The 9,414-nt window shown below is 47.5% G+C and overlaps 1 long non-coding RNA gene across 1 annotated transcript in view; it reads left to right on the top strand.

Moving 5' to 3' along the window:
- Nucleotides 1–8,600, top strand: part of LOC149354127 (uncharacterized) — a 532,700-nt gene extending 524,100 nt beyond the window's left edge. Inside the window, exon 6 of the long non-coding RNA XR_016291179.1 lies at nt 8,372–8,600. This is a non-coding gene — a long non-coding RNA (uncharacterized LOC149354127). The remainder of the gene's footprint in view (nt 1–8,371) is intronic.
- Nucleotides 8,601–9,414: the final 814 nt, after the last annotated feature.

Here is a 9,414-nt window from a genome sequence, read left to right as displayed (position 1 = left end):
TCAGAGCGCGCGTCTCCCTTGGTTGCCGCCGTAGTCATGCCGCACTATGGCGATACTCACCAGTTCTCCCAATTCATAACATGCGTGCCGTTTACGACGACTCGTTGTTAATGTCCATTTCATAATCTTGAAAAAGAAAGCAGACGCGCGCTGAGATTTAAGAGAGGCAACCAGCGCAAAAGACAAGGACGTGACGCGACGGCACAGGCGCGTCTGTGTCTTCTTCTTCCCTCCCTTAAACATTATGCACCACCCTTCCCGCCAACATAACCACTCGCTGATACTCTGGTGGCTCTGGTGTTCAAGGTATCCCGGACGTTGTTCCTTCGCCTGCATCAAACGAACAATACGAGCAGTTTTATGAAACGGGCTACGCGAAGGGCTATGTGAAATAATTTTTGATTTAGCATCACGGAGACACGGCAGACCTTTGTAGAGGCAGATATATGAAGCTTGAGTAGGTTTTTCGGGAAGAACTGTGTCTAGGGGAACTATCGTACGCGTCGCGCTCAGTGCGCCTGTTCAGCCATGCACATTTTGACAGCTTTGATTCATAGTCTTGTTCTCCTGTGTGCACCGCTCACACAGGGCTGGTTTTCCCTATTCTAGGTTTTAACAGTGATTTGACGTCAGCGACAGCATGATATCATTTTTGAGCCATCACTACATCGAATTAGTAATAACAATAGGGTCAAGTTTCCCACACAATCATGTCAGCATTTTGAAACTCGGCGGCTGGTATTTTAGCGCCATCTATTGGGCTGGTTGTCAACTGCCGAATATACTCATGGAAGAATCAATTCGAGTGTCCCCATTTTATCCGCGGTCCCGTACCTTCCGCCTTTCCATTAATCCGTGCAAAGTTACACGCATGGTTACCCGAGAGCCTACTGGGGTGCCTCTCCAAAGTTCGGCGACACTTCGGTGACAAAAGGTAGAAAGTTCTTTCAGATATCCCCACTCCTCCCCCTGTTTCTAACCTTTCTATAAATGTCCATGTACTAGCGCCTGGTCTTTGTTTTTCCTTCTCCTGGTTAACCCTTGTAAACGTGACGAAAATTTTCAAAAGAACAAGACTACCCCCAGAAGAAGAAGAAGAAGACCCCACTCCAGCACCGCGTGCATGACGTGGCTGTCGGCTCAAAACGCGAAACTTTTACCATCCCGTATTTTAAATGGTCTATTAGAGGATCATTTAAGGTCCCTACCTACAAAAATTGCAATAGCAACCGATGCCTCTCAGTGCAACGAAAAGGCAGGGGTGGGAATTTACTGTCCGAGTTTAGACTGGTCCTTTTCGCTGCGCCTTTTACACCCCTATTTTTCAAGCTGAGTTTCTAGCAGTAGTTCTTGCTCTGCGCAAGCTTGATCCTTCTATTTCTGCAGTGGCAGTCATTACCGATTCTTTATCTTTGTGTTCGTTCCTCGCGTCGCATGTTGACTGTCCCACTTTAAGCACTTTTTTATCGCTTCTTCCTTCGCATTTGAGCCTTGTTCACTTGATATGGGTACCCGGCCACAGCAGCGTGACTGTCAATGAGATCGCGGATAACCTTGCAAAGGCTTCCCTAGGCGGCCCTGTGTTGCCCATCATCCCGGCTACAGCGTATATCACAGCATCTAGGTTCCGGCGTCGAGCGTTATTAAGCGTGCAAGACTCAACACTTTTAACATCGGTGGAATATCAGCATCTGAAATATTCATGGAGCAGAAAAATTTGTCCATCTCGGCAGCTAGAAGTATCTCTGACGAGGTTGCGCTGCCGCATCCCCCCTCTAAATTTCTATCTGCACAGATCTGGTTTGGCGCTATCTCCCCTCTGTGCATTTTGCCGTGAGCCTGAATCTATCGATCATTTTTGGCTCCATTGTCGTCGTTTCACCTCTTTGAGAAGAAGACTGCTGGAGTTGCCCTTACAGCAACTTGGCCTCAGTTTCAGCAGCCCACACTTGCTATCATTTGGTGCCACCACACTTGGGTTCAGCCACAGGTCTGTTTGTGATGCTGTTCAAAATTTCTTGCTGGAATCTCATCGACTACCTTGCTAAAGCTTTCAGTATTTTCTTTTTATGCTTCTTTTTTTTAGAAGTATTCTCTTTTCTCTTTCTTTCTCTCTCCAATCTCAATCTCCTATATATATATATATATATATATATATATATATATATATATATATATATATATATATATATATATATATATTATGGTTATTATTATTATTATTATTTGTTTTTAGTTTTGTTGATTTTTTTTAAAAAATTTTTTAAATTTTTTTTTCATCCTCTCCGTGTCCTTCTTGTGGTTGACTCCCCCGGTGTTCCTCTCCCGTCTGCTTTCCTTTTGCCTTTACTACGTACAGGTGAATACCAACCTTTTCCACCCGATTCTTGGCCGATCCCCCAGAGTGGGTATGTGCCATTCTGTCGTAGGCTACAACAACAACAACAAGTCGTTGTTGTTATTCTGTCGTAGGCTACAACAACAACAACGACTGAGCCGACAGCCACGTCGTTTCTGTGCCTTTGCGTTGTTCTCTGCGCCCTCTACTCGTTGCTGTTCTGCGACTGCGCTTAGAAATGCCATTCAGGTGAGCAGCAGTTTCCATTTCTATGCTGCCCTTAGTGTTTCTTATCGCTCAACAGCAGTTTCCTTTGGCGAGATGCTTCAGTCCTTTGGCCGCGGTGGCTCAGTGGTTACGGCGCACGGCTGCTGACCCGAAAGACGCGGGTTCGATCCCGGCCGAGGAGGCCGAATTTCGATGAACGCGAAATTCTAGACGTCCGTGTACTGTGGGATGTCAGTGCACGTTAAAGCATTCCAGGTGGCCGAAATATCTGGAGCCCTTCTCTACGGCGTGTCTCATAGTCTGAGTCGCTTCGGGACGTTAAACCTCAATAAACTACACCAAATCAAGGCTTCATTTCTTTGCTTTCTTGCTTAGTGAGCCAGCTTATTTCCTAATACCTTGACGGGCTGCCTCGCCTCGCTATGTATGAGACAACTGCAGCGAAGCCAGGGGCTCCTTCGGGCAGAGATCCAATTAGCGTGCTGAACAGAATGCTTTGCAGCTCTTCACTAGCGAAGATTAAAATATTTACATTTTTTTTCTTTCAGGGAACACCTAATATTTTGCCTTTGCGGTGAAGCTACATGTCGGATGTCTATCACGCGTCAAATTTATGAATTGTCATGATGGTCCACCATTTTTAACGCGCACTCTGCCGTTACAGAAGCCGGCGGCAGAAATAGTCATTCGAAGTTACTGAGAGCGATATTGGTTGGAACACTGAATAACATTGGGGGGCTGGCAAAATACCGTAAGGTTCTTTGACAAACATTTCACAACGGACGCATCGCTGTACTTTTCTTTGAGAGCAGAGATTACGATGCTTCCCTCACCGCCTGGTCTGTTTGTGTAAAGGCATAGGTATGAAATGAGGGCGTTGAAGTGGTGTGGCGTGTGGTATGTGGTTCGAAGCTGCAGCTAGGCTGTACAATAGACGCAGTTCAGCTCTTTGCGACTGGTCTTGCACTGCCGCTGGTCTTTACTCCCTTTTTTGCGTGAGTGCTATTGCACGTCATTGTCGAAAGTGTACCTGAAAATGGTCGCGCAACTTTGGGGGTGGCTGGCGACAACTCTGCGGTCGGAGTGGGTGTTGGTATAAGATTTCATCGTGATGATGCGGCATAAGCTTATACTTCGGGGCGGCTTGAGACGTGACAATTCCGTTGCACGCTTAAGGTTTTAAGCTGCTGTGTAAAAACTTTCTTCTTCACGCCTGCTGTCATTGCAAGAAATGACGGGGCAATCTAGACGACACCGTTGTTTTGCTGGATGTACCGAAGATGAAACTGTCACGTCAGCTTTATCTATTATTTTCAAGTGAAAGGTACCAAAGCTATGACCGAGCTAAGCGAAAATTATTGAGCACAAATTCAGCAACAAGCAACCAATGTATGGGATAATTCTAGGTTGTTTTTTTTTTCATTTTATGGGCTTTCGGTGGTGAATGAGAGCGAATAGAGTCGTTTGTAGCTCATTCCACCAACTACAGTGAACGCATTACGTAATTAGCGCGTTTATTTATAAAACTGTGTCTAACGTCTACCTTCATGATCATGGGACGCGGTGACAATGTATTGGCACGTACAGTTACGTTTAAATTAACGCTAATCTATCCTTGGTTGCGACCATCCTTCTAAACGTTCGCAATTAATGCCGGGAAACTTTCCAACAACCGTTTTCCCAGTGCATGGCTGAAATTCCGGGATTACCTTTCTTCACCCGCGAAATAAAGTGCAAGGTCAGCCACAAAACGCAGTGCAATACTGTTCAAAAGTATGGCCACAAAACCTCCTTTTGAAACGGCACATGGCGTCCAGTTTGCAAGACCGTACATTCCGCGCCCTTCGAGATAAAGCAGTAGAGCCACGTGGTTGGTATGGAGATGCGGCCGCGTGGTTCAGTGTTTCACCCATACGCATGGAAGATTCTGCTTCTTCATTTAGCAAGTTCAGCCTCCAGTTAATGAGATTCAGTGTCCTTATGTGTGCAAAGTTTTGCTGTCGAAGAAGCAATAGTGATTTCAGTTTCTAATCTTGTGTGCGCTGCTGCATTGCGTGCAGCATTTAAAGTGCACGTGAACTGCATGTAAAAATAGGTGTATAAAAAGGACTGAAAGTGCGAAGGAGCCGAGCTGCAAAATGTAGCTCCTGATTATTGATATACTGATTTAAAAAGTGCACGCGGATCTTTAGAACATAATCAGCAACGTAAACTCCCGGGTTGTAAAAGGGAAAGGACACAAGGTAATGTTGCGTAAGCCATATTATAGGAACGGCAGAGCCACGTGTAGCGCTTGTCCAGGTAAGCTCTGGAAGTGCGTGTTTTGCTTGTTCCTCTCTTTAAAACGCTGTTTCTCTTTAGCGCACATTGCATAACGGGTGTCACGAACACACGGCATGCGGAGCATCTCCCTTCGGCCAGCTCGCCATAAAACTTGCGCCCTTTTCCCCGAAAAAGCGGCAGTCTTCCCTCCTATCTTACTTTCTGGTAATCAGTTACTAGAAATAGCAATTCGTCGATGTCCGTTCATTCGAACCTTCGTCAAAAACTTTGAACGTAACAGCAAAAAAAAAAGAGAATTTTTTTTTTCACGAGCGGCTGTCCTCGCCGTAGCTTCCGATTTATTCTCTGCGTTTTTACTTTCTTGAATTAACTTTTGCCCACTTTCGGTTACTTTACTTCCTTTGACCTCTCTCCTTATTCATATCCGAGTTGTGCCCAGTGGCCTGTGGGAGATACAACGTTTTCAATGCGGCCCACGTGGCTATATGAGTTTTAGACTTCCCACTCTCTACACTCCAAATATGTGTTTCGTAGACTGCTTTTGAATTGTGAATTGTAACTTCAACGTCCGGTCCATGCTCTCGACCTGAACGTGTAATGCATGAGGGCGAGCCTCACGACCGCCTTGATTTCGCCAGTGGCCCAAAGGTCGGCGGTTCCGCCACAAAGTTAGTTTTCTGTGCTCTATAAATGGTATACCAACCAACAACCACCCATTTCAGAATGAAATGAGGATGAGTGCTGCCGCCGCTACAACCAAGCCCATAGTTCTCGACCTGAATACCAATTACGCTCCCAGCCGAGGCAGCCGACCTCCGCTCCGAACGAAGCGGATTCAACGAGCACCTCTGGTCACAGCTTCAGTGGGCTCAGAAGGTAGGAGCACTACACACGCCTCCCGCACAACCCTGCCTCGCACCACTATCTTACGCAGATGCTTTCCCTCTCCGTTTCCACCAGTACCAGTTTTAGGATAAACTTAGGTTCTTAGACTGCGCGACTAACAACGTTGAAAGTGTGCTCGATCTCAAGAGTCGAAGGCACTTGCCTCTGTTTCCCGGAAATTAACACTGTGTGAAGCTGCCGTAGCGTAATGCCATCGCAGCGTCTAAACTTCCACATGCTTCATACTTTTGGATCCGGGTACTGTGCGATGTCAGTGCACGTTAAAGAACCCCAGGTGGTCGAAATTGCCGGAGCCCTCCACTACTGCGTCCCTCATAGCCTGAGTTGCTTTGGAATGTTAAACGCCAATAAATCAATAAACCGACCAATCCTCACTTAGCATTCTTCCAGTCTTAACTGGAAGACATTCAATACCGTGCTGCTCAAACTATCGTTAGAAACTATTCCCGTACTGTAAGCGTACCTGCTATTATAGCTCGCCGTTATCTGCCTAATTTATTAACAACAAAAACTGCTGGCCTATATCTCACAAATCTACGTCGGTTATCGAGAGCTGATATGAACTCTGTTATTCGCAGTCTGTTTCAGTAATCGTCTCAGACATATTAAATGACCTGGACAAAATGCAAGATGCTTCAGACGGTTACGGAAACGTAGAGAATGTTTGCTCTTTCCGGTTTTCTGCTCAATGAACAAAATTTCCGTTCGGAAGCCGATACGTCTAACATTCTTGACGTCAACCTTGGCTTGGCGTTCCAGCTTTTCTTGCGACATGAACACAGTATACGATCTGGGCCATGCGCAGGTGGTTTTAGACTGAGGACCGCGAGTTGATTCGGGTTTGAGATTGGTATGTGGTTTAGAGCAGGTTTTTCGTGGCCACATAATGAGCCGACGGCGCTGGGAGAAATGTAAGGAAGCCCTGATTATCTAATCTGCCATGCAAACTTTCACGGCCAAACTACTGGATCACTATTTCCTCGTCGTATTCGAATAATTTGTAGTAATGCCAGCTTCTGCTTACTACTCAATCGGCTCGCTGAGCACGCGAGCCAATTGAGTCAAGAGCGCTTATTTTTGTGGCGAAAGGAACACTACGCTAGTCGCCGAGCCATTTCGCGGAGCCGAGCAAAGGCCATACTGCGCATGCGCGAGGAGCAGTGACGTCACATGGCACACAACTGGGGCGCCACTGCCGTCGCTGCGCGGGTGACTCAGAGGTTCCGCCGCCGCGCTCGCCAGTTGCACATACGCAGTAGCGGCGCATAGCTAATGTGCTGAGGCCGCCGCCGCTGCCGTGCGCTCTCCATCGCCTCTGTCTCTCTCTCTTCTCCGATGCGCAGTAGCGGCGCACAGTTAGCGTGCCGGGGCCGCCGCCACGCCAGCTGTGCGTAGTGACGTCACTTACTCCACGCGCATGCTCAGTGTGGTCGTGCAAGAGCACGCGAAACATTGAGACTGTGGGCAATAGCTCACGCAACAATATATGGTTACGGGCAGAGGTTCCATTCGCAATCCTTCAGGTCTAACCAGAGCTAAACCACAGCCAATTTTTCTCTCATCCTGTTTCTTTGCTTTTGCGCGCACGCACGCACGCGCACACACACACACACACACACCCACACACACACACGCACGCACGCACGCACACACACACACACACACACACACCCATGCTCGCACACACAAACAACAAAGACATGCACACACCACGTACAGACGCACGCCCACACGCACAACACACACACACACGCACCCACATAACACACACACAACACATAGACGCATGCGCGCACACCCACAAGACACACACCCACTCGGCACACACACACGCACACACAACACACGCGCTCACGCAAGCACACGTCCACACGAAACGCATATGTACAGAACGCTCAAATACGCGCGACGCACACACGCAACATAAACACACACAGAAAACACACTCAAGTACCCACACAACACACGGACGCACGCACGCACCCCCACGACATGCACAAAACACGCGCACAACACACACCCACACACACAACATATACGTCACCACACAGAAAACAAAATAAACAGGCGCACGCACAGACGCATCCAACAGCACACATGCACACAGCCATACAACACACACGCAACACACATACACACGCAACTCACGCACGCGCACACAGCGCACGCACACGCGCACACTAAACACTTGCACAGCACACACATACACATATGCAATTACAACAGACACCCGCACGCGCTCACACACCCACAGAACAGACACAACACACATGCACGCGCGCGCACCTACAGAACACGCACAACACGACACACGCAAATACACACGCATATACAGGCGCAAGCACACAACACACATGCACACACACACCACCCGCACGCACACACTCAACACACGCACGCTGCGCGCACACCTACACAGCACACACAAATGAAGACAGCAGAAGTGCGCAAACAATGCCAAAAGGCTTGAGGCACCTTGGGTGAGCGCTAATTCAAAACATCGTTGCAAAAACAAACGAGTGTAGTTTGGTCCCCGATTGCAGCAGAACAGAAAACATCGAATGTATTTACCTAAAATTAATCAACTGATGGCGCTGATACTGTTCATTTTAACAGGTCACCAAGCAGCAAGCTGTTACCTGTCATGCAAGAATAGCTCAGCCAGTGCACCAAGGGTGCAACGCAAAGCAATGGTTCGTGGCTGGAAATCCTGCAGGCGCGTGCCTTTCCGACGAGTTCCAAGCTGCGCTTCGGGAGTGAACCGCTACCGCTGGCAGGACCTTTCGTGCTTTCAGCACGAGTCCGTAGTCGCTACCTGGCGACAGCGAGGCTGCGGCTCCGGGAAAAACGCATTTACGTTCGTTGGTGACGCTCAGTGGGCGCATCATGCATGTCTCCGTCGTCCAGCGTTGGCCACCGACCTTTGGTTGGTAAATTAGCATTGCACTTCTTTATTGGGGAGTGATTTATATAGACAGCGTTGATTTTCTTCCTGTCCCCCTTCGTTTCTGTCACTTCTTTTGCCTTGGTTTGTTTCTTCTGAAAAGAAAAGGTAGTGGGCATTAACCTCTAGCAAAGATATCTTTATTACCGCATACCTCACGCGCTTTGATAAATCGAAAAAAATCTTGCACTCATGAATTGTAGGGCAACAGCGCAACACCACAGGGCCACAGGAAGAGAAGGGACGAGAGACAGCGCTAACAGCAGATAGTTTATTCAGGATGCCAAAGCTTATAAAGGGGCGGCAACACTGAAAAAACAAAATATTCAAGAACAGCAACAGACATCCATCTGAGCATGCGTATTTTTTGATTCCATGAGGCAAGTCTAACTTTTTATAAAATCTAGCTCTTTCTTAGTGATAGTAACAGTCGGGGTGCTTACGCAACTCGGACCTAACTTTATAATCTCAAATGCCTCGATTATTTCTCTTGTGAGGTGATCTTTGTTTTCATCTACATATAGGCTGTTTCCATACAACGGCTGACAGGAACGATCGCGGCAGTGGATTGCGATGTGGCGGGTGGCATTCTTGACATTGTTTTTGTGCTCTCTCAGCCTATCATTCACACAATGACCACTTTTGCCAACATAAGATCCACCACAAGTCAAAGGGACTCAGTAAACCAGGTTTTGTGCGCACATCAAAAATTTTT

Source organism: Amblyomma mixtum, chromosome 3 (genome assembly GCF_055824585.1).
Source record: "Amblyomma mixtum isolate Tamu chromosome 3, ASM5582458v1, whole genome shotgun sequence".
NCBI lineage: Eukaryota > Metazoa > Arthropoda > Arachnida > Ixodida > Ixodidae > Amblyomma > Amblyomma mixtum.
This window is presented reverse-complemented; position numbering and strand designations above follow the sequence as displayed.